At 38.2% G+C, this 25952-nt stretch overlaps 1 long non-coding RNA gene across 2 annotated transcripts; it reads right to left on the reverse strand.

Annotated features, from left to right (window-relative positions):
• Window positions 1–1467: 1467 nt before the first annotated feature.
• Window positions 1468–10193, reverse strand: LOC113983448. 2 transcript variants are annotated; one of them, XR_003539094.2, is made up of 4 exons: window positions 8185–10193; window positions 7155–7261; window positions 6651–6737; window positions 1468–5964 (listed from the first exon to the last, which is right to left on the reverse strand). It is a non-coding gene; the product is annotated as an uncharacterized LOC113983448 (long non-coding RNA). The 2 variants fall into 2 exon arrangements; XR_005562877.1 differs by lacking the exon at window positions 8185–10193 and having other exon boundaries at window positions 7155–7773.
• Between the last annotated feature and the right edge of the window lie 15759 nt (window positions 10194–25952).

Here is a 25952-nt window from a genome sequence, read left to right on the forward strand (position 1 = left end):
AAAGAGGAGACAGAGAGAGAAATAGGTAGGTAAACATAAAAATAAAAGAATACAGTAACTTTGTATATTTTAGGAAAAAGTTTCAGTAGTCTAGGCCTAACATTTTGTTTTGTTTTTCATTTTGGCATTCTTCTTTATGATATGGATATTCTAGTCAGAACTGCCTCTCACCAACAATATGAAGACCTGTATTGCCACCATTATTACGGGGGGGGGAGGGGGGGGAGGAAAGAAGAAGAAAATTAACCTGTATGTCTGTGTAATTCTGCTTTCAGCACCCAGTTGGGTTCTGTTTTTACTTTTTTTTTCCATATGCAACTTGATTCAAAGAAAACAAGGTTCATCCTTGGCTCCTTCACACCTCACTTCAAGAACTTAGGAGAAGCAGCAAAGATCATCTTTCCTTTGGAAAGCACAGTCTGTAAGTTTCTACTTCATTCAATTCCACACAGATTTATCTCCATAGCAAATAATCAAAATTCGTTTCTGAGATGTTTCAGACCTTAACAAGATTTGCAGCAGCTCCTCTCCTCAGCCCTTTATTTTTTCCCTCATATTCCCTATTCCTATATTTTCTGCATTCCAGAACAGTTCAGATCCTGAAGCAGTCATTTTGTAACAACCTTCACTCATGTGTGTAAAACAAGTGATTCACTACATGGAGTTTAAACTAAACCACTGTGGATTTTTCCTAAGCCTGGCATGCAAGCTAAAAATCTATATTTCTTAAAACTGGGTATTCACTTTTCCATCCATCTCCTTGTAGATGCAAGCTTGACACTGAAGGTTTTTTTTTCCTTTTTCCCCCTCTTCTTTCAGCTATGAGAATTCCTCCCTTTCAAGCTGGCTGGTCAGATCTATATTTGGCAGTGGAAAAAGAAGTATGACATGTATCATAAGCTTCAACTCAGTAGCAAAGGTTTATGCCAGAGGCAAACCTGCAGGCACAAATAAATAAATAAATTCAAGAGTCCTGAAATTATATTGCTGTGTAATGTCATAGTTGCTGTGGAAACCATCTTACAACTTTTTTAAGGTCTCAAAGAAAAGCTCTTTCTTACTGCTTTGTCTGCAGTACAATATTTTAGCTGGTTTAAACCACCAATGAATTAATTGAAAGTCTGACAGAATTGAGGTTGTTCAACTTGGAGAAGAGAAGACTCTGAGGAGACCTTAGAGCCCCTTCCAGTGCTTAAAGGGGGCTTACAATAAAGATGGGGACAGAAATTTTAGTAGGGCCTGCAGTAACAAGACAAGGGATAATGGTTTTAAACTGAAAGAGGGGAGAGTAAAACCAAATCTAAGGAAGAATTTTTTTATGATGAGAGTGGTGAGACACTGGAACAGGTTCTTCAGAGAGGTGGTGGGTGCCCCATTTCTGGAAACATTTAAGGTCAGTTTGGACAGGGCCACCTGACCTTGTTGAAAATATCCCTGCTCATAACAGGGGTTGGACTAGATGACCTTTAAATGTCCCTCCCTGACCAAACCATTTTTTATTCAATTTATGGAATATAAAGAGTCTGAAACACAACATAAAGATCCTTCACAATAGTTCTGGTTTAATGCTTTTGTTTTCAGAAAATAAAACACTTTTTCTTTCATAGTCCATGTTCAACCTTCTAGATAAAGTGATTTTGACAACAGGTGCATGTAAGTGTAGTTTTACAGCCCTCGTGTAGGTTCAGTTTTATTACATTTGTTCAGGTTCCTGATCCTTGTTAACATAAAAAGCACTGCAATTCATTCAAATGTCACTGTTCATGTAAGGTGAGTTTTCTTGAATGAGTAAATTAACAGAATTGTGCCTCATTGCTCAGCTGTGGACTGCTCTGTCATTCTTCTTTGAATAGTTTTGAGAAGACTGAAAAGCTGTTAAATTATAAAACATGGCAACTAAGTTGTATGACCACAGACAGATCTCTCTATTTTTGCATAAAGAGATAAGCTAGTATTCTAAATTAATGTGATAAATTCATAAAAATGCATATGAAAGCTGTTATATATATCCTACTACTTACATTAAAATTGTAATGTGATATATTACACATTATTTTATGGTCGTTTACTATTGAAATAAGTACAACTAGAGTGTTTTTAATGAATTCTTAGAATACCAAAATAATTGCAGTGAAATGACATGATTATAACAGCAAAAGGAGTTGCCTTAAAAGATCAGGAGCAGAAAAAACTCCAGGTAAATTTAGTAGAGATAAGATGATAGAGTAGGTCATTAATGAAGGTCCTCTGGCATGAGGGGTACGAAAAAAGCATGCGCCCGTGTCCACGGGTTCCACTATTTATGGTCTGATCTGAGAACCACCCACCCTCAGGTCTGCCCCCTGGGCACACCTCCCCAGAAACTTAGTCAAAGGTCCTAAGACCCCTTTATTCTTCATCTTCCTCTTATTCACAGCACTTACAGCCTTTGGATCTTCTCCAAGGTTTCGGGCTTGAAGGTTGCTTTGACTGTGATAGTATCTTGTTGTTCAGGTCTGGGGTGCAAATGTTCTTAAACAAGTTGTATTTGCTATAGTTCTGTCTTGAAAGGAACCTAACTAAGCCTAAAGAATTTCAAAAATTCAATATGAAATAGGGAAATAGGGTTTGGTGAGTGTTAACTACAACTATAAAACGTGACAGATTATACAGCTATATTAAAATCTACAAAAAGCTAAAAATCCTAAAAATTCGAAGGCATCAAGGAATACAGTCATTAAAATACCTCTTTCAGCTTTCTTGAAGCAACTGGAGAATATCCACACTGAATTATTTCTTCTTCTGATAGACATAACTTTATAAAAAACCAATACTCACTACAGTGAATTGGGGTTTTATTATTCCCAGTTTTGACTAATGAGGACTACTGAAAATAGGGGTGACCTACATTTAAAAACTTCAGTTTGAGATTACCGCATTGTTTTACACACTTTTATGAGGTTAAGACCTTAAAGATATTGTTTAAAGGGAATTTTGAATATTTTAATACAATCTTGCACAGCTTTTCACTGAAGTCTGAACTTATGCATTAAATTGAGACAATTAAATAAAATTTAAAAAGGATTTTAGAAAAATAATTGCTGGGTTATCCTCAGAACTTACAACTCAAATATGCAAGAATGTAAATTATCAAGATAAGCAAGATCAGAAGAAAATGTCTAAAACCAGAGCAGGTTTGGTTTATTTTGATTCTTTTTCTCCATTTTTTAGTAAGGTTTTCTCTGTGACTGTCAAATATAGAGAACATTCTCATAGAATCCTACAGATTTCAGGTATATAAATCTCTACTGAAGAGCCATATTCATGTCATGAATCTGTCATATCATAGCGTCATTTTTTTGAATAGTCTCACAGAGTTTCACCTGTGAGTGGGTAATAGGACAAAAATGGGAGTTTTAAATAAGATAATTACAAAACAGTTGTAAAACTGTTGCTTGTTGCATAAAAGTATTTCATGGTTAAATTTAAGATGATGTAGAGCTACAAAAACAATAATTTTCACCCATTTAAGTAGGACCAAATTCATCCTGCAGTTTTACTCCTCTTTCTGTATTTAGAGCATGAATATTATACTGCAGTTAGTAACTTACCTCTAAAACTAAACCTAAGGGTTTTCCTGCCTTTTTCCTGCCTTTTTTTTTTTTATTTTGCAGAAAGCAAAGTAAATGTTGATTCAGGCAGCATTTGGTCAAGGTCCTGCTTCTTTGCAGAAGTGGAACTAATTATATACCTTTCCAAAATATTATTGTCATTCTATACCACCTTACCTAATAACATTTCTGTTGCTGAGCTATTTCTGTGTTGATGACTGACAGAATGGAAAGTCAAGCATGAAATAGGGAAGCCATCCACAGCATTGGTAGGTCTCCTTGAAGTCCTTGAGCTTGTTCATATCGGTGTCTTCAAAGGTTGTTTTTAGCAGTTATGAGAGGAAAATCCCTCTTATCCCTCTTTATTCATTCAAAATTGCCCCATGTCTATAGAAATCAGGGTCCTCTGAAGCAGCTTTTAACAACAGACTAGGTCCAACTTTATTCAGCTAGCCATAGAATCGTAGAATTGTTTAAGTTGGAAATTGTCTCTAAACTCATTAAGTCCAGTCATTCTCCCAATACTGTCATGTTCACCACTAACCCATGTCCCTAGGTGCCACATTCACATGGCTTTTAAATCCATCCAGGGACAGGGATTCCACCACCTCCCTGGGCAGCTGTTCCAAGGATGGACAACTTTTTCATTGAAGAAATTTTTCATGATAACAACCTAAACTTCCCCTGTGCAACTTGAGACTGCTTCCTCTCTGTCTAATTGGTGTAGCAGGTCACTGACCATTTTCTCTTGTGTTATAAGGGCTTCATTCTGCTCTGCATCCCTGTCTTCCAGCTCAGAAGAAAAACCGGTCCTCTTATTAAAGACTGAGACAGAGAAGGCATTAAGTACCTCAGCCTTTTCCTCATCCTTGGTGACAATCCCCCCCTAGATCAAATAAAGGATGGAGACCTTCCTGAACCCTCCTTTTGTTGCTAATGTCTTTATACAAACAGTTTTTATTGTCTTTAAAGGCAATATCCAGAGTAAGTCCCTGCATTGTATTTTCAGTAGACACATGCTAAGTTGAAGTGCCCCACACGAACAGGAACCAGCAATTGTAACACTTCTACCAACTGCTTATAGAATATTTCTTGTGCTTCTCCATCCTGGCTGGGTTGTCTGTAACACATTTCCACCAGAATATCTGCCTTGCTGGCCTTTCCCCTAATCTTTACCAAAAAACACTCAACCCTACCCTCATCATCATTAAACTCCAGGTATTAAAATACTCCCTAACATTAAGAGACACCCCACCACCTCTCCTTCCTTGCCTGTCTCTTCTGAAGAGTTTATAGCCACTCACTGCAGCCAAATGTCAAAGTGTTTGTTACTCAAAGGTATTATTTGCCTCTGGACAAAGCTGAACACTTGAAAAATGTTTTCTCAAAGAACAAAATATTCACCAAATAATCATTTTTCTCTTTCCCACACCAAAACTCTGTTTATCCAGCCAGAGATACTTTGCTCATTGTCTCATTTTGCACAGAGCATTTACTTTCAGACTTTATTTTTTTTTCTTTCATTTCTTTCATTTAGCACTTTTATAGGAATAAGAAAATACCAGACAGAAACCTCTGGGAAATCTTTCAAAGTGGTGTGTGGAGACTGAGACAAGCTTCGTGCTGATAGACTTGCACACTGCTTTGAAATTGTCCTTCTACTTCTTACGTCTGCTGTGGTTTTGGCAAGGGGCATCCACCTTAGCTTTTTATTCCTTTACATCTTTAAAAAAATCCCCAAACCAAAAAAAAATCATATATTTGTTTGCATGCTTGAACAAGCCAGAGGAAAGTGTGTAGCCTCCAGAAATCCATGTCTGCCTGTATTTCCCTTGGCAATTAAAAGCACATCGTAATTCATGCTTTTAAAGTTTTTTATCTTTGCTTTCTGCAGCTTGAACTGATAGAAGCATGTACTTTTACATACAGAATGTAAAGCTTGTCACATGTAGCTCAGCCGGTATTTGGATAAACACATCCCAAGCTAAAGGTTCTCTTACTTCTTCAAAATGAACTTATTGTATGCCAGTGTGTAGGTGTGTGTGTTTGTGTGCAAGCTAATACCTACGTGTGTGATTTCAAAATTATTTCAAAATTAATATTTTGTAATGTAGATTATACACCTTCCACTATCCCAAAGTTTGCTCCAAGCACTATCCAATCTGGCTTTGGACATTTCCAGGGATGGGGCAGCCACGGCTTCTCCGGGCAATCTGTGCCAGGGCCTTACCACCCTCAGAGGGAGGAATCTTTTCTCTGATAACCCATCTAAAGTTTTGGTTAATGGTGCTGTGGATTGAACAGAGAGGAAGAAACCATGAGGAGTTCACTGCTGCAAATTGTTCTTCTACAAGCAGACACAGCAATGGCAAACCTGCAACAGAGGATGATGAAAAGACTGAATGAGGAAGAACTTGACTGAACAACCTGCATTTTCTACTTATAACTTCTCCAATTCGTTGTCATGGAATGAAACTCGAATTTTCATACACTATTTACATAAAAATAATTGCTGATGGTAGAAAGTAGTGTTGATCTGTGAGTATTTAAACATTTCAAAATGTCACTGAAAGTGCAAATCACTGTTTCCTTAACTAATGCTCATATTAGATTTATATGAATGCATAAATGGACAGTTTACATAATGTAATTTAGACTGTAAACTGCTACATAGTCTTATCTTCTGTATTTCAAGTGTTTAGAAGAAAAAAAGTTGTATCTTCAGCTGCATACATTGATTAAAAAAGATCTAGTAAAACAACTGGGTTTTACTTCATTATATTATAGCATATATTATGAGTATGAATGCTCATCATATTAAGTGTGTAGTGGTATTTGATGTACTATCTCAGGTAACTTTCTAACAGGTATTTAAATGCAATAGTTTAATTGACCATTACTAAAACCCTACTGTGAATAACTATAGAGAGTGTAGCCTGTGTATTAAGACTTATGTAACAGGAATATAATACATCTATTTCATCAGAGATGAAGTTAGCAAAATTCAATCTACCATCAGTATATTTGCTGGCCTGAGAGGAAAATGTATCTCTTACTAACCTTGGTTGCGTAGCTTTTCTCTTCTCCAATCACCCAGGCAGTGTGTGGCAGCAGGCTTTCAATTTTTGGATACGTTGGAGTAGCAATCTAAAATGTTTATTTAAAAATTTCATTAAAAGTCCAAAGGTCTAAGTGCCTTGATTGCCCTTCATTAATGAAAGGAATTCAATTTCTGATTGTACTGTATGTGATTTAAAACTTGAAACAAGTCTTTAAATTAACATTCATGGCAACATTCATCATTCATGGCAAATTCAATGGATCAAGAACCTTATTTTAATAATATTAAAAGCCTTTCATACATTTTGTTTTCTCTTATTTTATTTAAAAGTCCTTGTCCCTTCCTCACAGACTCCACAGGGTTGTCCTTTCCTCACCCTTCTCACAAACCTAACTAGGATTCAGGAATTTATAATTAACAAAGCGAGAAAGTGAGGAATTCTTGTAAAACTTCCAATGTATTAAAATTTTTTGTGTTTGGAAAAATGTTGTCATGTAACTTACAGTGAGGCAAGATTCTGAAGTGAACAGTCTGAACACTCTTTCATGTAACAACTCAACCTGAGTGCAGTCAAATTTTCTTCTGCCTGAGAGTCCAAAGTTTTGTGTTTCTGCAATGAAAGTAAGAAAACAGAGATATGGTCAAAATGTTGTGTTGCTGGAGATATATAATTCTCCCCAAGAAACTCACCAGTTCATCTTATTTATTTTTTGTTATGAAACGGATTACAATAGCTTAAATATCAACATTTTCACGTGAGAAAATGGACTAATGTTCTATTTTATCAAAGTAAGTCTCGAATTTTTAAAGTCACTGGAAGCTGTATATTTCTTCATGTTTGCACATGCATATTACAACATGTCCTTTAAGACAAAATTACTCCAGCTAAAAAAAATGCAAACAAACAAACAAACACACAAAAAAAAAAACTCAAGGAAAAGTTGTATTGTGCTGTATGGGTTAAGAGATAGACCATGGAAAATCCTAGGAGAATTCTCAAAATAGAGACTGAAATAAGAACTGAGGCTTCAAACCCAACAGAAGTTTTTACAGATCAGATCCACATGTTTACATTTAAATGGAACTTGGAGCGAGAAGCAACCAAGAAATCCAGTTAAACTGTGAATTTGTACTACACAATGATTCTTTTGGGAATAAATAAAATAATTTGAAAATTACATGACAAAATACAAATAGGCCTGCCTATGCCTCTGGCAATACACAGCTGATGGCAGGAAATTCCAAATATTGCAGCTTATAACTCTGACTGGAAACAGGACAGAAAATTAGACCCATAATTGGTCATTTTAGGCATCACTTATTCCTCCAGTGATATTTCTCCTTCCTCACTGCATCCTCAAGGTATTAACACCTTACTGAAGTGTACAATCTTCCTATGCTGATGTAAATTCTCTAATCCTCAGGGACTGCAGGAAATAAAAAGGCAAGAAACCCTGAATCTCAACTTTCTCTACGCTTTGTCAACATCCCCATCTCAAGTAACCCTTTTTTGTAATTTATACCACTACAGACATGCTTTGAAGAGTTCCATGGCAGGAGAAGGAGGATGGAGGAGATGTTGCAACAACCATGACTTTTCTAGGCCTTTTAATACCTGTGTAAAAAAATTCAAAGCATAAATGATTTGTTATTAGTGTTTAATTAATTATTCATAGTTGTATTCAATGCAAAAGCATCCAAGAAGATAAGAAGGGGTCAAAATATTTAGAAAGCAGAGGAAGAAAAAAAAAAAAGGAACTGTTGAATACAGCCCTTTGAGAATGAGCTGTACGTGGGTCAAGGAGAAAAGGATTCCATGCCAGACTGAAAGGTTCAGAGGGTCCCTGAATACCCAACCATTAGGAAGCAAGTGAAAAAAAAAAAAAAAAAAAAAACAAGAAAGTGGCAATACGACAAGTGCTTCAGAGGAAACTGGAAAAGGAATAGTTGTGGGTTTTTTTAATTTATCTGTCTTAAAATCCTGGCAGTTAAATGAATTTGGTAAGGATTGCCATGTAACAAGGGTAAATCTGTCCCACATCCACAGCCAACAATTAAAGCAAGTCAATTCATGGCACATGTCATATAAACTGAAATCAGTGAATAAACAGTTTTCTGCTGAAGTGTCTCACTGTGATGGTGTAGCCTCAGACTTTCCGGTCCGTACAAAGAGAAACCTAACCATCCACAGATCACTCAGTGGCAAAATGCCACTGAGGAGAATTGCCTGCAGGTAAAATCAATCCTGTGATAAACTGACAGTCAGGGAGGAGATATTATAGCAGTCTGGGGCTATTTAGGTGAGATTTTGCCAATAGTTGAGCAGCTGGACACTGGATGAACTGAACAGGAAGATGTTTAACATCTCCACAAACAGCATTACTGTAGTCAGTAGTCTGTCAGGGAAGAGACAGAGATCAAATACATCTGCATCCTTAGAAATGACAGATGACCCTGGAAACGTTTTATGTAAGTATAAAACAAATTTAAATAATATTAACTCCTGAATACATGCTGAAATTTATATTCCCAGTACACAGTAAGAGCAATAATTATTTATCTTCTGGTAGTACAGTGTAACTTGATATAGAAACAAGAACTTGGAGACACTCAGAATTTCCATTTCTTCTCTGCTTTTTAATGCTTTTATTTTGAATATTAGATTTTTTTGTATATCTCAGTGCTGTCACACATCTGACCAGTTCCCAGACGAATCAATATGAAGCTCCAGTGACTGAGAAATCAGAGTTTCGTCAGTCTATCAATGAATGTTCATCAAATGTTTGTGAACTGTCTTGTCCAGTGGCAACATGTAAATCGGAACTAGTGAATAGGCCAGAGGATGTGGAAAAGTCTCCTGCTGACATAAAATGACATCTGTTAGCTAGGTAAGAGCAGAGGCAATGCAATCAGAGTGCTGCCAGTGTGGCACTTACATTCAGCTCAATCTAGCATGATATGGTGATCAGTTATATCACTCAGAGGTGGTTCTTAAAGCTTTTTTCTACCCTGAAGATACATCTCCATAAAATAGGAGTTTCATATTTATTGTCTCTAAATGACTGCAGATCAAAATTGCACATTATACAGGATTTCTCCTCCTTTCTGCCCATAGCTCCCATGTTATGTATCAAACACTAGGATCTGAAAATGAAGCTGAGATTTTTTTCATTTATTTATTTTTTTAATAGCAGGTTACTACTATTTTTAGGTAAAAGAGCCTTGGAAGGCCTTATCTAAAAAAATTTAGCTCTACTTGCTTTTTTATTGAAATAGGTGTTTGTCATGTGTGTATATAATTCCTGGACAGTGAGTGGGAGTGGAAATGGATTGAGAAACAGCATAATCTGTGGTTTTAAACAAAACAAAACAGCTAAACTAAACTAAACTAAAACAAAACAAAACAAAAACCTTTTCCTGCATAGCACTGTTTATTGCTATGGCCATGTATCTAAAAGAAATTGACTTCAAAATTACATTTGTCATATTAAAAAGAAAAAACAACACAAAAAAACCCCACAAAACAAAGCCCAACTCAGCAAAACAAAACACAAGGAGATACCCCAAAAAACAAACAAACAAAAAAACCCAACCCGAAACAAAACAAAAAACTAGAACATGCAGATGTGGTCTGAAATGAGATCTGAACACATGTTCTGTATTGTGCTTTACGTCCCCTTTAGATTGTGATGAAAATAGTTGAAGACATGCTTTGGCCATGTGTTACTTGCCATTTCTTGTGTTCTTCAGCAGATTGAAGAGGTTGGAGAGATAGTACCCAAGCAGCTAAAACCACACAGATAGAGGACATGGTTAGTTTTGGAAAAGGAGAGTAAGGAGGACACACCACCACCACGAAACACTCCTGGCTGGAGCAGAGGGGCTGGAAAACTGGAAAAGGCCCTGGGGATGCTGATGACTCTGGATCCCTTTCCCCACCCACGACGTGGGGGAGCCCAGCTCTAGTTCCTTCTCCATCTGAAGAACCATTCCGACGTCTTGAAGGGCGGGGAAAGGGGACTCCAGCGACAGGGTTTCTCAGGCCCCGAGCCTGGAGGGGAGAGGTGCCCTTCCCTCCTCCCCCACCCACGTGGCTCCATGGCAGGCACAGAGACAGCACACCGGCGTGGAGAGGAGGCAAGAGGGAGTTTATTGTTGGGAAGGGGTTTATAAAGCTTTTAGGAAGGTCAAAGGGGACCAATCACAAGTTCAGGGTCACACAAAAGAAACCATCAGGTAAGGGGTCAACAGCCAATAGGAAGGGGTTAACAAAGGACCAATGGGACACCTCAGGACACCTTCCCAGGACATTCCTGCATGGGAGATAACAGTTGCTGTGGGGGGTGTTGGGAAGAAGAAACACGTGTTTGCAAAGGGACCACAAAGAGCCAGTTTAAGACATGTTTAAACAAGTTTCTCATCAGATATAGTGCTACAGATGACAGCAGCTTGACGTGAATCCATGTGTGCCCAGGTGGGCAAGAGGCCAATGGTCCCTGAGCTGTCCCAGCCATGGTGTGTCACAGGCCCAGGGTAGTGCCCGTCCCTGTGCTGGGCACTGCTGGGGCCACACCTCGAGTGCTGGGGGCAGTTCTGGGCCCCTCAGACAAGAAACACATTGAGGGGTTGGAGCTTGTCCAGGGAAGGGAACAGAGCTGGGGAAGGGTCTGGAGCACCAGGAGCGGCTGAGGGAGCTGGGGGAAACCAGCCTGGAGAAAAGGAGACTCAGGGGGGACCTTCCCACTCTCTGCAACTCCTTGACAGGAGGGTGGAGCCAGGGAGGGGTTGGGCTCTGCTTCCAGGGAACAAGGGGCAGGACAAGGGGAAACAGTGTCAAGCTGTGCCAAGAGAGGATCAGGCTGGACATCAGGAGGAATTTTTTCCTGGAAAGGGTGGTCAGGCATTGGAAGGGGCTGCCCAGAGAGGGGTTGGAGTCCCCATCCCTGGAGGTGTCCAAGGAACAACTGGATGTGTCTCTCAGTGCTCTGGGCTGGTTGACAAGGTGGGGATCAGGCACAGGGTGAACTCCATAACCTGGGAGGTCTTTTCCAGCCTCTGATTCTGGGATTTTGTGAGTACAATTTAAGATACAAAAATGCCCATGGAGGGGTATGTGCAAACACACTCCTGTGCATGTGCTACTGACATTCACTTAGTCCTTTCTGAGGGCTGTAGCTGATATTTATCAAAATTCCTTGCATCAGGGAGGGTAGAATGGGTTGGCATACCACACCTCTGCTTTTCTATTTTAAGATTAGGAACACTGTGATATTTTGTGGGCAACAGTTCTTTTTGTGTTTCAGGACCACAGTGGGACTGAAAAAATTCTAGAAGACTTTATTTTGGCAACTGCAGAGGCTCCAAGGTCTTTATAGCACCTACAGAGACATCCTACAGCACCAAAACATTTGCTTTCTTGTATTTAAGGAATTTTTTATTCTCCTTTTTTTCCATGTATTTTTTTCTGATAAAATATGTTTTAAAGTCTAAATCTTTCACTCTCACCAGACAAATCTTTTCCTCTAATCCCATTAAGACAAATGGAAAATTGTTTAGAAGACTAATGAGTTCAACAAATGTGCATTAAGTGTAATTGGCCTTCAGTGTCTTCAAATTGCAGGTAACTCAGTAGTTAAACGCTCAGACTATTTGCAGAGTCTCTGGGACTAGCGGTTAGTACTCAGATCTATTATTTTGTTAAAAGTGAAAATGAATTACTAAGAGCAACAAATGAAAATGTACAAGCCCCAGATACTGTGTTTGCTGTCTCTTAATAGGTAAAAATGGGCTATAAAGCTGAGGCAATTCAAACCTGACTGTAATGGAACAATTATTAGCAAAAATGTTCTTACCTTTCCAGAGAATAAAATTTGGTTTTGAGGAGCATTTCAACAAAAATATGAAGTGTATTAAATAATTTAATATAAGCGACAACTGTGGAAAAACTAGATTTTAACCAATTCAGAAGGTACTTCTCTATGTTTTTTCAACTTGTCTGATTTTAGCGTGCAGAAGACAATGGGTGATGCACTGGAGGGAAAAGGGAAATTCTGTATTTAGAGAAAATAAATAGTTTTGTGGAAGATCTTGGGTTGAATATTATATTTTGCTTAGAGAATTAAAATTTAAAATTGCTGTGGATTTTCTTTAAACTCATATATTTATACTCGTTCTTCTGTGTTGCTGCCTTTTGTTTCAAATTATGAAAAATTGAATTTTTTTGTCACTGCATCTGCTTACTGATTCAATATTTCTAGCAGCAAAGCCATACTGCAGTCTTGGAAAACAAAGAAGCCAGTATTTCACACTACTTTAATGTTCAATTAGATACAAATCAGGTTGTTATAACTACTGAAAGGAAACAGCCTTTAAGTATTAGGTATTAGAATGTGAGATATTTAACCTGATTTCATGATGCAAAAGTTCCTGGAAAGACATAACATTAAAAAGACTTATTTATATTTGCTTCTGCTATGTGAAATATACACTTTTTAAATGAAATATTGTTATTAGATTTACAAATATGTTACTGTGTTAACCAATAACCTGCTGATTCATTCATGAAGTTTTTTTCCTCTTCTGAAAGGACACATTACAACTAATTCTGTGTAATTTATTGTATAAAAGCTTAATTTTTCTGTGTATTTCCAAAACAAATAATAGTGGTTCAAGCAATGAGCACATATGATTAGCGGTGTCTGACAAAACAATTGTTGTGCGTTCTCGAACCTCGCCGGAAAGGAAGAGAGCGAACTATCTTATCAATGCCTTATTTATACCCTAGGTTACGTAAAGGAATAGCATGGAATACTTCCTTGGTCACCTTCCTAGTTCCTTCCTGGTTACAAGCTGGTTTCCAGGAAGGCCTAGACTGAAACCATCACAGATGTAAACCCTTTTTGCTGAGAAAAACAGTTTACTGGAAATCTTCTTCAGTGACAAAAAAAGAAAATAACACTTTTTTTAAAGGATGGTAGGCTTTGCAGAATAAGTGAAAAAAGAGTGATTTAATTTTAGTCAGTGCTGAACATCCTTGATCCCCGTTGAATTCATGGGAAACTGTCAGTTCCCATAATCAGTAAATGTCTGTCATCAGGGTCTACACACACGTTAGTCTGAGGATTGTTATGTAGCATTCCTACTCCTAGTTTCACCATCCTCTATATTTTCTAATCACTTTGTCATGAACTACACAACTGCAATATTTTTTTTCCAATTCACAGATCATCTTCTGATAAGAAAATGATTTAGAAGACTACAAAATGGATAATATTTTAAACTACTGCAATAAATAGTCTTGGGAGTGCTGGTGAGCCAGAGTCAAGGAATCCATTGAGCTAAACACAGTCATTTATCTTAGCTGGATTACATGAGCAACTCACAGTAAAAATAAGAAACCTTTTGCATTGTTTGGTTTGTTACAAATAGCCTGATATCAGTAATTTGCAGCCCCATATACTCTGCCATTCTGAAGGAAAGTCAGCTTCACATAAATTTTGAATCTGCCTGTTATGGTTTGAGATTGCCCCCCCGGGATCCAGGGGGCTTAGAGGTGATTGGATGCCAGGGTAGTTTTCCGTGGAGGGCCAATCACCGCTCGTCTTGTTCGCTCCTGATGAAAAATCATATATACACAACTGCGGGAGTTGTTGGCAATCGGTCTGTCTGTCTGCTGCTGTGTGGGTGTGTGGGTGTAGAAGGCCAAGGGGTGGCAGGGCCTCCTTCTTCCCCCTCCGGGGGAGGAAGGGGAGCCCTGCAGCCCCACAACTCTGCCTAAGTCAGGGTTGGAGTAGCACTGGAGTGAGTTTGTGTTGTGAAGGAAGGGATTCACAACACCTGAAGGTAAGAGGGAGAGAGAGAGGGAAGCTCCTTGCGAGGAGGCCAGGCCCTCTTTCCCCCCCCTACCTTTCCAGCCAGACTGCAGAGCTCGGGACAGTTCTTAACTGGACCGAACACCTGTAGCAAAAGCTGAGCAGGGGCTTTTGCTCTCACTGTAAGTGGGAGTGGATGCAAGGCATTTAGAAGCTGAGCCAAGAGACAGGCCGGAAGAAGAGGCTCGGTGCCAGGGAGAAAAAACCCAAGCGAAATTGGAGACGGGCAATAGAGAGGTTCGGGGGTGCCCTGCTAAGGTTTGACTGGGGGCATCCGAAAACACGGAGGAGGAATGAAGATTCCAAAATGCGTACTGTGGTAAGCTGAACTACAGCTTACCACAGTAAGTGTTCCCTGAACACTCCCACGAGAGAGAGACTGGGTACCTATCAGCCTGAAGAGTCTTTTTTTCCTGGACTGAATTGAGGGAGAAGGCTTAAAGGGCCTGATAGAAGTGTAAAATAATACATATATAGTTGCCTTTAGCTTGTATAGTATTTATTTGTGTAATAAAATATATATACTTCCCCTTTCCCCTATAGAACCCTCTTGCCTGAAAGTTTCTCTTCAGTGTTGAGATAAAACTGTGGGAAGGGGTAGGGGGAAGCCTGGAAATTGGATTTTAGATTTCTAATGTGGCTCAAACAGCCACACTGTCTTATAGAGCATAAATTGCTTCCAGGAAAAGGGTTTTTTTTTGATTCATGGTTACAGTCTACCTTTTTCCCTGCCAGCTCAGCACCATGATCTCAGGGCAGTGACCAATCTAAATGATTCTGTAGTAGGACCAAAATCTGAAGTGGTCTTTGAAACACCCTAATTAATTCAATTTGATTTTACAAACATTAGAAAAAACATTTTGAAAAGAGAAAGTGTGAATTTTCAGCAATAACAGAACAGCAGCCTCGGGAGAAAATCAGTTAAACATCCAGTCAGTTTGCATGTTCCCAAACACCTTGTGTGATACTGTCATAATTATGCATCAAATTAATTACCTCTGTTGCAGTTACTTCTTGTTCTTTTTACTCCTTAAGCTCACAGGCAAGACATTCTTGTTAACAGGCTCGTGCTTTTTATGAAATAACAAACCTGGAATAATGGAGGTAACTAGTCTACACAGGGATGTTCATGTCCATGCAGTATGAGTGTAAGATTTGGCCATAGAAATATGATCAGATTTGCCTGTCAATAAAATCATGCATGATATGTGCATCTAGGATTATTAGCTGAAAGTATAAGAATGTTGCTGAAAAAATATTTTTGCATATACTGCAGGTGTAGCTCTTCATAAAGACCGAAGAAACAGTTATTTTGCCCAATTGTTTGTCACAATGTTGAAGATATTTTTTTATTATATATTAATAAATAACAACCATTAAAAGGTACAACTATCATATTTTTAATTAATATCTGCCTTCCTAAATTGTTAATTTCACCTTTTGTCAGCTTTCTGAAAGAATTAAATTAATATTATGAAATCAGTTGGGTAAAGGATAAGAGCTGACACTTTTGCATGATGTGCTTTTAATTTGAAGTTAGCATATTGATAATAAGTAAACTCTGTCCTCAGTAGTAGTAGGCATATCAAAAATATGGTTGAATGAGAAAAGGGAAACAAATTATGCCATCAACCAAAATTTGCATAAAACCATCTATCTATGTGAGCAACTGCTTCTGCATGCAAAATCATATACAAAAAATCTGAATTTATGTACACATTTGACAATATTTTCATACATTAAATATAGGTATAGTCTTAATAGCTTAATGTAATTCAGATAATTAATGCAATTTGTTTTTTAATTGTTAGTATTCTAAAACACCAAAAAATAATATTCAGTTTTGGATATCACTTTCCAACCGTGCCATTCAATTTCTTTGATATCCTTTTTGTTGAAGAGATCCCTTAAAAGACATGAAGACATTTGTTTACTGTTTAACAGAGCATAAAGATTTAATCATAGTCCAGCTAAGTGCAGAAAAGTAGTTATAGGTTCAGAAACCTCCTGCATTTTGTATTGAAGAAATAAGTTTTCAATATCAGCTATTGTTGGGATAAGGATCAGGGACAGAGTCTCATAGAGAATTAAGTATTCAAATAATTTCTAGAATTCAATGATTAAACTTGTGATATGATAGTTCAATTTCCTGTTCTCTACCATAGTTATTTTATATAATATTACTCACATATTTCACAGAGTAAAGCTGACTTTCAATTTGTCATGTACTGTTCAAGGGAGGATGACGAAAATGTAATTTTATTTTTTTGTGCCTTTATCTATTCTTCTCTTGAGGGCTTCCCTTCTGTTATTTTTTATGAGACCTAGGAGGCTGCAGGTGAATGTTCTGGGGCTGGAAATGTGATGTGCTTTGTCTGTTTTCATAGAGCAAAGTGGTAGCAATGTACTATTGTAGTAGGTGAGTGCTGTATTCCCAGTGCACTATCTATTAGCCCAAGCTTTGACCTGTAAAGAGTTGGTTAACTCCCGATTTCTTCAAGAGCAGCTGTATGGAAAAGCAGTTTCTCCGTCCAAATTGATTCTGAGTTATGTATAGATTGTTCTGGCTTTTGAAAGGGAGAGGATGTGCAACCTTTCTGAGTAAACTTGTGAAACTCATTTGACTAGTTTTATGTTACTGGCTTTGAATTTCTTGGGAGTCATTTTCCCAGAAATTAATATCTGAAAGTGTTTTCCTTCTGCCAGCAGAGGTTGAACTTATCGTTTCAGAGACTGAAATCATTAGATTCCTCAGAACTGAAAACTAAGAGAAATAGGACTTTCTCAGGAACACACAGCCATGATTTGGAAGGAGACTGTTGTAGACAGCTGCAGAATACACTTCCATTTTCTGAGTGCTCACCTCTGGTTTTGTGTACTGTGTGTCTAGAGTAGACTACCACCCTTGAAAGTTTACCCAGAAGCACTGAGAAAGTTAAACTGACTTCCTCTTTATAAAAACAACATAGTAAAGACAAAATCTGATGAATATGGACCAAGAAAATCTGATGAAGATGGACCAAGACCCTACTTGTCAGTGTAAAGGTTTTTTCCTGCAATGCCTCCTCTCACACTCTATGCATCCATGCCCACAGTTTCTTGGGAAGGCTGACATTTAAGCACCCTCATAAACCATTTATAGGAATTGCAAACTGCTGCTCAAGGCAAGATTTACAAAGTTCAGACTGCAAAGTACAACAGCAAGCAGCCTAAAACCCAAAGGCTCAATTTAGGCAATGCCCTCTTTGATGAAAATTTGGCATCAGAGACATGCTTAAGCTCTCTGACTCATTAGATGAATTCTCTGTAAAATTTGACTATGAAAAAACCCAAATACCTATGATTCAGTTTAATTTCCTTCACTTCAGTCCCGCAGAACATTATACTGGCTATATGGAAACAACAAAACACACCAAACTGTAAATACATATTCTGCTCATTTGACTTATAATCTTAGTTTAATCCTATGATGTGACTAACTCTTTCTTCACTTCAAGCACTTCTGTTTGAAATTCAGTCATGCCATGCTTTTATAACAATACACCTTCAATATGGTACAATGTTTTTATAGATGGAATTAAATAATATTTTTATTATAGATTAAATACCTGTGATCATATTTTTTTAATATCTGCATTTTTTTATATATTTTTTCCCTCTTGACAGTTGCTATTCGTACTTTATTCAGTCCATGTGAATCAGTGCAAAATACGAATTCCAACAATTTTATTGTAATACTTAATTTTCCCTAATTAGGAAGATAAGCATGACAATGCAGTTGCTTGAAATGTATGCTGAATTTTATTTATACATTTCTACCTATGACTTATGTGTATTTACTTTCCACATGTATTGTACTTTTTTCTACTTTTGGCATTTCACTCTAGAATTATTTTTTTTTTGGAGTTCATACCCTTTTCTTCTCTAGGTTTTGCATCTGCTGTACTCTGGAAGTGCTACAGAATCATTATACTGGCTATTCATTGCAAAATAAAAAAAATCATGAGATGTAGGTGTTCGAATAAAAAAATTTAAACTGCCACAGTCATTTCTCAAGAACCAGAGTGTAATATAACCACTCATATTGCAGAACCAAAGAATAGTCTTTTACTGAGCATGTAAAGTATCACAATTTGGCTGAGAGACTCTGAACTCCATGTTCCAATGGATTTACCTTGGCCTCTAACTCTGGCAGATATCCAAGCAATTTGTGTTTTATTGTCATTTAGTCATAAGTCTTTAGAAAGCCATTTCCATCTTTTTTTCTGCTGTTCTGGCCACTCCCTCACAGAGTGTAACTGTTGTTGTGTTGATATTCTTCCTCTTTTGCTGGGGACAGCAATCACTTTAATGAAAAAAAAGCCACCCTGAAATTCACTAGAACTCCAGAAGTGTGCGTTTCTGTTTCTTACTTGTATATTCTTCTTGATTTCCATATGTCAGTGGCAATGGGACAGTGATCACCCCTGCATAAATACAGGCCCACAGGAGCAGTCATGAAAATATTTGTTTAGTTATTTCTGTTTCAATCACAGTGACTGACATTTTGAAGAAGCCTTGAGGGGGGAAAGAAGGGGAGAAATAAGGAAAAGAACAACCTTAAACTCCAGAAAGTAATGTGAAGGAACTGATGTCAATGTTGGTAGACCCGAACAGTGACAAAGAACTAATTATAAGTTATAAGTATTTGTTATTAATTACTAATTATTAGCATTATTATTAATTATAAGTAATAAGATTATTACGAAAGATGACCTTCAGCTCTAGGGAAGGGAAACAATTTTCTGAAGACCTTCTCAATTTAACTTACAGACCACCGTATGACCTCCTTCAAATCTTGTGATTAACACCGATGAAAGCCAGAATTTTTTTCTTTTTCTCATTTCTTTTAGCATTATTTGAGCAGCACTTTTTTGAGATTGAGGAGAAACAACTACTTCTCACCAAATGACACAAGGACACATTCCCACCATATGGGCACAATGCAGTGACTCATACTACAAAAGTCTTTGTCGTGGTCAAAGTATTTTCACAATGAATTACAGATTAGTTTAATTTAAAAAAAATTAAATATAAGCAAACCTTCTCTTAGTAGAGGATGTTCATATTACTCAGAGATAAATCCCTAAATAAGACTGAAAGTTATACCACAAAATGATGCTATCTGAGAACTCTGGTCCAGTCACTATAGAGGTATTTAAGATTTTATGCATGAGGTGCTACTATTCAACACAGTGACAGCATTTCAGAGAAGTCTACCAGCTGACTGCATCTGAATACTTAACTACATATTTGGGAGAAGTCTACAAATATTTCTCAACTTTTGTTGGGCCTGTAATTGTCTTTTTTTTCATCTCCCATTATTTCATCAGCCTGTGCTAACAAATTAAAAGCAAACTTTTGATTTTCAAATGGCACATTAGTAGGCTGAATACATTTAGAAGTTCCTCTGTGGCTGGCAATAACTGAAAAAGTAATAAAAATAAAAAATTGAATAATAATTGAAAAATAAGTGAAAAGGGTACAGAAATTATATATTTCAATAAGGAGTATCTAACATCCTTGAATTCAGTGAAACTGTAGCTGTAGACAAAGGCTTGTGTGTCTGCACTGTGGCAATCCATTTCTAAAGCTGAGAACAATACAGTAGAAAAAAGTCCTTTAGTATAAGATGTGATTGAAATTCTCTAGTGCTCTGCTCTCTAACTAGGAAACTTGACTGAAAGAAGAAGAGATCAGTAGATCAGAAATAATTGTATCATAATGTTGTGTTCACAAGACCTAACTTAGACTTATGAATTATTTCCTACATTGCAAAATAAATAAATGAAATTCTCTGTAATCCAAAGGGTTGGATGGGTCTTGGAGCAATCTGGTCTAGAGGAAGGTGTCCTTGCCCATGGCAGGGGGTGGGAACGAAGTGAGCTTTAAGGTCCCTTCCAACCCAAAACATTCTGGGATTCTGTGATTTTTTGGTCTTGTTTTCTCTTATGTAAGAGATATAATTCTCTGCTAGTACACCTGTACAAGAACACTTCTACTTCACTATGCTAAAATGATAATTTCTAAAGCATTTAGTTGTCTGTAATTATTAACACTTCTAGAGAATAAAAAAGAAAAGCTTTAAGGATTCTTGTTCAAACAAAATGTCACATTTCTCAGTTTAAATATAACTGGTCATTATTACCAATTGACTTGAAAAAAATACCATACTAAATTAAAGGTCAACCACTTAGAAATTATTCTTAAAAATGTTTTTAGAGGAATGTGCTATTTTTTTTGTCAATTAAATTAATTTGAAAATGACAACTCCTCAAAGACTGAAAATAGTATGAAATCTACCCACTGACTTTTATTCTATGAAGACTTTCTCACAGAAATTTGTTCTGAACCACTTTTTGATAAAATGCTTTGTGTCCTAGTCCTGACACTGTGTCACTGACAGTTACTCTGTGCTCAGATTATAATTATGTGACAGAGGGATTATGATCATACCACAAAACAACAGCATGCATATGACTTCATCAATCACATTTTGTTACCACTGAGAGTCTGTGATGACATTAAGACTGAAAGTACTTTGAAAATATACTGAATTAATGGTTTGGATTTTTGAAAATTATTTCCTTTAAATTAATGACACCTGGGTGAATTACCAAGAGAAAGGAGTTTTAATAGCTAAGAGCCATAACACATTTTGAACTACAGAACCATTAAATTTTAGCCCCTAAGACACTAAAAATCAGAGACTCACAGAATGGAAGGGCTCTCTGAAAGTCACTTTGCCCATCTTGCTCAGGCAGCGTGACCTGTGGAAGGTTACGTCCTGACCAGGACCACAACTCAACAGTTTTTGAATAACTCCAAGGATGAAGGATCCACAGTACTCTGGGCAACATATGCCACTGCTCAGAACATTAATGTTCTTTGTCATCTGACCTCTCACTTCAGTGATGCAAGACATACTTCTGTTCTCTGAAGAAAAATGAGTTTTAACAAAATTCTGATGGGAAAGTAATTTGAATAATAAAGGAATCTAAACAGAATGTTTCTGTCCTGTGTTTTCTTGTTCCTATACATGTAATTTCACCTCTTCTGAGCTGATGAGAGTTTTCCTGATTAACCTTAACTTCAGGAAAAATGAGGTTATATCTCATTTGCACTCTTGAAAATGTAACTGATCACCAAATCATGTACTGTAAGTCATATCTCAAAGTTCTGACTCACAGTAAGAAGAGGAATGGCAGAATCAAAATGCAAACAGGTGCTAAATCAGCATTCTAATCTGATAAATTTTCCAAAAAACCTTGTTGAAAGAAAGAGACAGAAGCATGGTTTTCATGATTCATTATTTATATTGAACTGAAGCCTCCCTCAGCAGGTTTGCAGGTGACACCGAGCTGATGGTGCAGTGACACACCTGAAAGACAGGGCCATCCAGAGGGACCTGGACAAGCTCCAGAAGTGGCCCTTGGGAGTCTTCTGAGGTTTAACAAGGCCAAGGGCTGGTGCTACACCTGGGTCAGAGCAACCCCCAGGATCAATCCAGGCTGGGGATGAGTAGATGGAGCAGCCCTGGGGAGAAGGACTTGGGGGTGCTGGTGGGGGAGAGGCTGGACATGGCCCAGCACAGAAATCCCCTGTGCCCTGGGCTGATCCCACAGCAGGGGCAGCAGGGCAGGGGGGAATTCTGCTCCTCTGCCCCCTCAGGTGAGACCCCACCTGCAGAGCTGCCTCCAGCCCTGGGGGCCAGCACAGCAAGGACATGGAGCTGCTGGAGCAAGTCCAGAGGAGGCACCAAGATGATGAGAGGGATGGAGCAGCTCTGCTGTGAGGAAAGACTGGGAGAGTTGGGAGTGTTCAGCCTGGAGAAGAGAAGCTTTGGGGTGGCCTAATTGTGGTCTTCCAGGATCTGAAGGGGCTACAAGAAAGATGGAGAGAAACTATTTACAAGGGCCTAGAGTGAGAGGACAAGGGGGAATGGCTTAAAACTGACAGAGGGTAGGTTTAGATTGGATATTAGGAAGAAATTCTTGTCTGTGGAGGTGGTGAGGCCCTTAGGTTGCCCAGAGAAGCTATGGTTGCCCCATTCCTGGAAGTGCCCAAGGCCAGCTTGGTTGGGGCTTGCAGCAACCTGGGCTAGTGGAAGGTGTCCCTGCCCATGGCAGGGGGTGGAACTGGATGGGCTTTAAGGTCGCTTCCAACTCAAACCATTCTGTAGTTCAATGATGTTTATTTGTTATTTCAAGGTATACATAAGTGCACTCTTTATTTATATAAGTACCTTTTTAATATTTGTATTAATCTAACTTATCTTTCCCAAGTATGAGGGAGACATATTTTAGAATTTTGTGAATTATAATCATAATCTAACCCTTTTAAATTTTTTCCCCAAGTCTTTTCTGTCTCTTTATGTTTTCCCATTCTTTCAGAGGTATGGATTTTTTGCCAATGTGAGTGCCCCATAAACAAAATTTAATAGTTGAAGAAAGCACCAGTGCTTAGTTTATTATTGACAATACCAGAACTTAACAAAAAGGCAGTGTCTGCTTAGAGGGGAATTTAGTTGCTTGCTGTTATAAGTAATCACAGAGTAAATTTGCAGATCAAATTTGAAGGGGTTAATAAAGTTATTATGTTGTATTAAATGCTTTGTTACAATCACAAGTTCAAGTATTGTGTAATAACTAACCACAAGATTTGTTAAGCTGTGGACTAACCACAACGCAATGATGATTCAAAATGTTATCTTTCGCTGTTTTAAAAAGTGCTTGTTCTAAGTATATTAATAGAAAACAATATGGAGACAAACAGGGGAAGGTTGACCACGAGGATCGAGTTGAGAAACCGTTACCCCAGTGGAAAATTTCATCATCACGGCCCATAGAGACTATTGACCACTGGACTATTGGTTGATACCGCTCAGCAACAGAACTAGCCCACGAAAAGAGGAACCAGCCTGGAATTAGCCCGCGTAAGAGGAACCAAACAGGATTTAGCCCGCGAAACCAGAGCCAATGGACTAATGACATGACATTGGGGGGAGGTGGCTGAAAGAGGGTATAATAAGTGCTGTTTGCTGTTCCCTTTTGCGGACCGCAAGGGGGTTTCCTCCGGTCGCCCGGCTAGCCGTTTTGCTTATTTGTGGCTTTAATAAATTCTTTTCTTCCTTGCAACCTAAATTTTTATAGCCTCTTACTTATCACACTTGCTATTAATTTTATCTAATTCACCTGTCTGTCATTCGCTGATATTGAACTTTATCTTTATTTAAACAGTCTTCCCCCTCCCCTTTTCCATTTTCCTTTTGGATTTCAGAAGGATATTGCTGAAATGTTCTTACTGAATCCTGTCAGCACATTGTCTTTGGCTCAGATTAGTTTCTTCCTGCCATACCAATGTCAGGAATCTCACAGGAGTGCAGCATCTTCTGTGGTGTCTGACCTCCTAAGGAGCAAGATCTTACCACTGCACAGGGTACTAAAAAAGATACCCAAGAAGGTCTTTAATTGGCTTTGTAGTGAATGTTATAGTCACTTGCAGGCACTAAGGTGCTTCTCTTATCCACAGATCTTTCAGTCTTCACCTTGGTTAGTGCATATTATTTCAGCGTTATGAATTCTTGGAAGATTCTCCGTGGGGCTTCAGAACTTTCTGCCTGGTGCCTTCTGCCATTTACAGGATTTATTAAATTATTCCCTAAGAAATGTCCAGGGTCTCTCAATTCCTGTAACATCCTCTCTATCAGTTACCCTTGAGACTGGATTTGAGTTTCTATATTTGCCTTTTATTTCCCAGTATTTAGCTACTGAATCTCTAAACATCTTTTAAATGCAGGGGTTTTTGTTTGACTAGGATCAGTCTAGACTAAGGTCAGTCTAAACTGTTGTTCCATCAAAAGAATCTATCAGAAAGAATAAATGCAGATTTATTTTTTTTTAAAGCTAGAAATGCTGAATATTCCATTGCTGTTCAGCCTTAGAGAACTTTTTCTTCTGTAATCATAAGTTCATCATCATTTCCAGTTGTTGTCTTGGGCAGCCAGAAGTTCATACATTTTCTACAAGAGCTCCAAAGCAATGTGTAAATGTTCTATTCCAGTTATAGCCTTCTTGAAAGAGGAGGTAAAAGGAATTTTGAATGATGGAAGATGAGCCATTCAGGGGCTAAATGAGTGGAGGAGATGGATAGAAGGAAAACTGAGATAAAAGGGACAAATAAGGAAAACAGAAAGGGTAAACTAGAGTGAAAGAGTATCTGTGCTATTGAAAGCCTTCACTTAGACCCTTAAAATATTTACCTGCCAGATATTTTTAATAGGTGGGACTTGCTCAACTACAAAAACTTGGGTTTGAACTTAGAGACAAGTGTGTTCAAAAAAGACACGTGAGGCTGAAGTGCCTTGGTTGGGAATTTGGTGAGACTGAGGCACTAAACACTGCCACGGCGCGCGGGGTAAAAGGAATGGGACCGGGCACTGCAAAAAGGGGTCGAGACACAGCAGAGATCTCGTGAAGCAATGCCAACTTTATTGGGGGAGCATGAGACTTAAATAGGGTAGGATAGGGAGGTGGAACCAGGGGAGGGGAGGAGTCTGGGATTGGCAGCTCAGGGACACATGTGATAGGGCGACTGGGTAAGGAAGGGAGGAGTTTAGGTGTAACCGGGGAAATGGGCCAATGGTAGCTGCCTCTGCACTGCACCAAACACCAGCCAATGGCAGGCAGAGGAGCGGGAAAACAGGGTTTAGGCGGGAAAACTGTGAGGGGAAGAAGGAGACAGTATGGTGGATAGGATTTTAAAACAACAACTGGGGGTATACACGACCGTATAACAATATAACAATAAACTGGGGAAAACTGGGGATAACAAGGAAAACTGTCCAATCCGGTGTAAGGTCACATCCAGTAAATAAATGTCCATTTCTGTGCAATTGTGTCTCATTCAGGATTGTATATTTGCCTCCAGGCTTGAAACTGCTTCCACTCATCTGTGTGTTCCCCAACAAAACACAGTGGTGGGTTGAGCTTTAGGTCCATCCTTGTCCTTCAGTTTCTGTTTGTTCTGGGCTTATCCAAAACTCATCTGGGAAATCTGGGGTGTGTAACAAGAGGCATGATTTCTTTACTTATTAGAACCTTTTGAAAATGCATTCATTAACCATTAGTAATTAATAAGTTGGTTTTGATATTTCTAATGTAGAAGCACCCAAAGCCATTCATGAAGGCTCTTGCACCAGTGCTAATTGCTGAACAGGTACCTCATAAAAGATACTGCTGTTTTTAGGAATATAACTTATTATCTACTTGCAGCCTTTTACTTATTCAAAACTTTTTTTTCCAAATAGAGTTGTTACTTTGAAGCTTCTTCTACTAGAGAGGTATGAAGTTTGGCCTAATTTGCTGAGGTTATGTTAGTGAACAGTGAAGC

The sequence above is a fragment of the Pipra filicauda genome, unplaced genomic scaffold (genome assembly GCF_003945595.2).
Source record: "Pipra filicauda isolate LSUMZ 115617 unplaced genomic scaffold, ASM394559v2 scaffold168_size1973030_pilon, whole genome shotgun sequence".
Taxonomy (NCBI): domain Eukaryota; kingdom Metazoa; phylum Chordata; class Aves; order Passeriformes; family Pipridae; genus Pipra; species Pipra filicauda.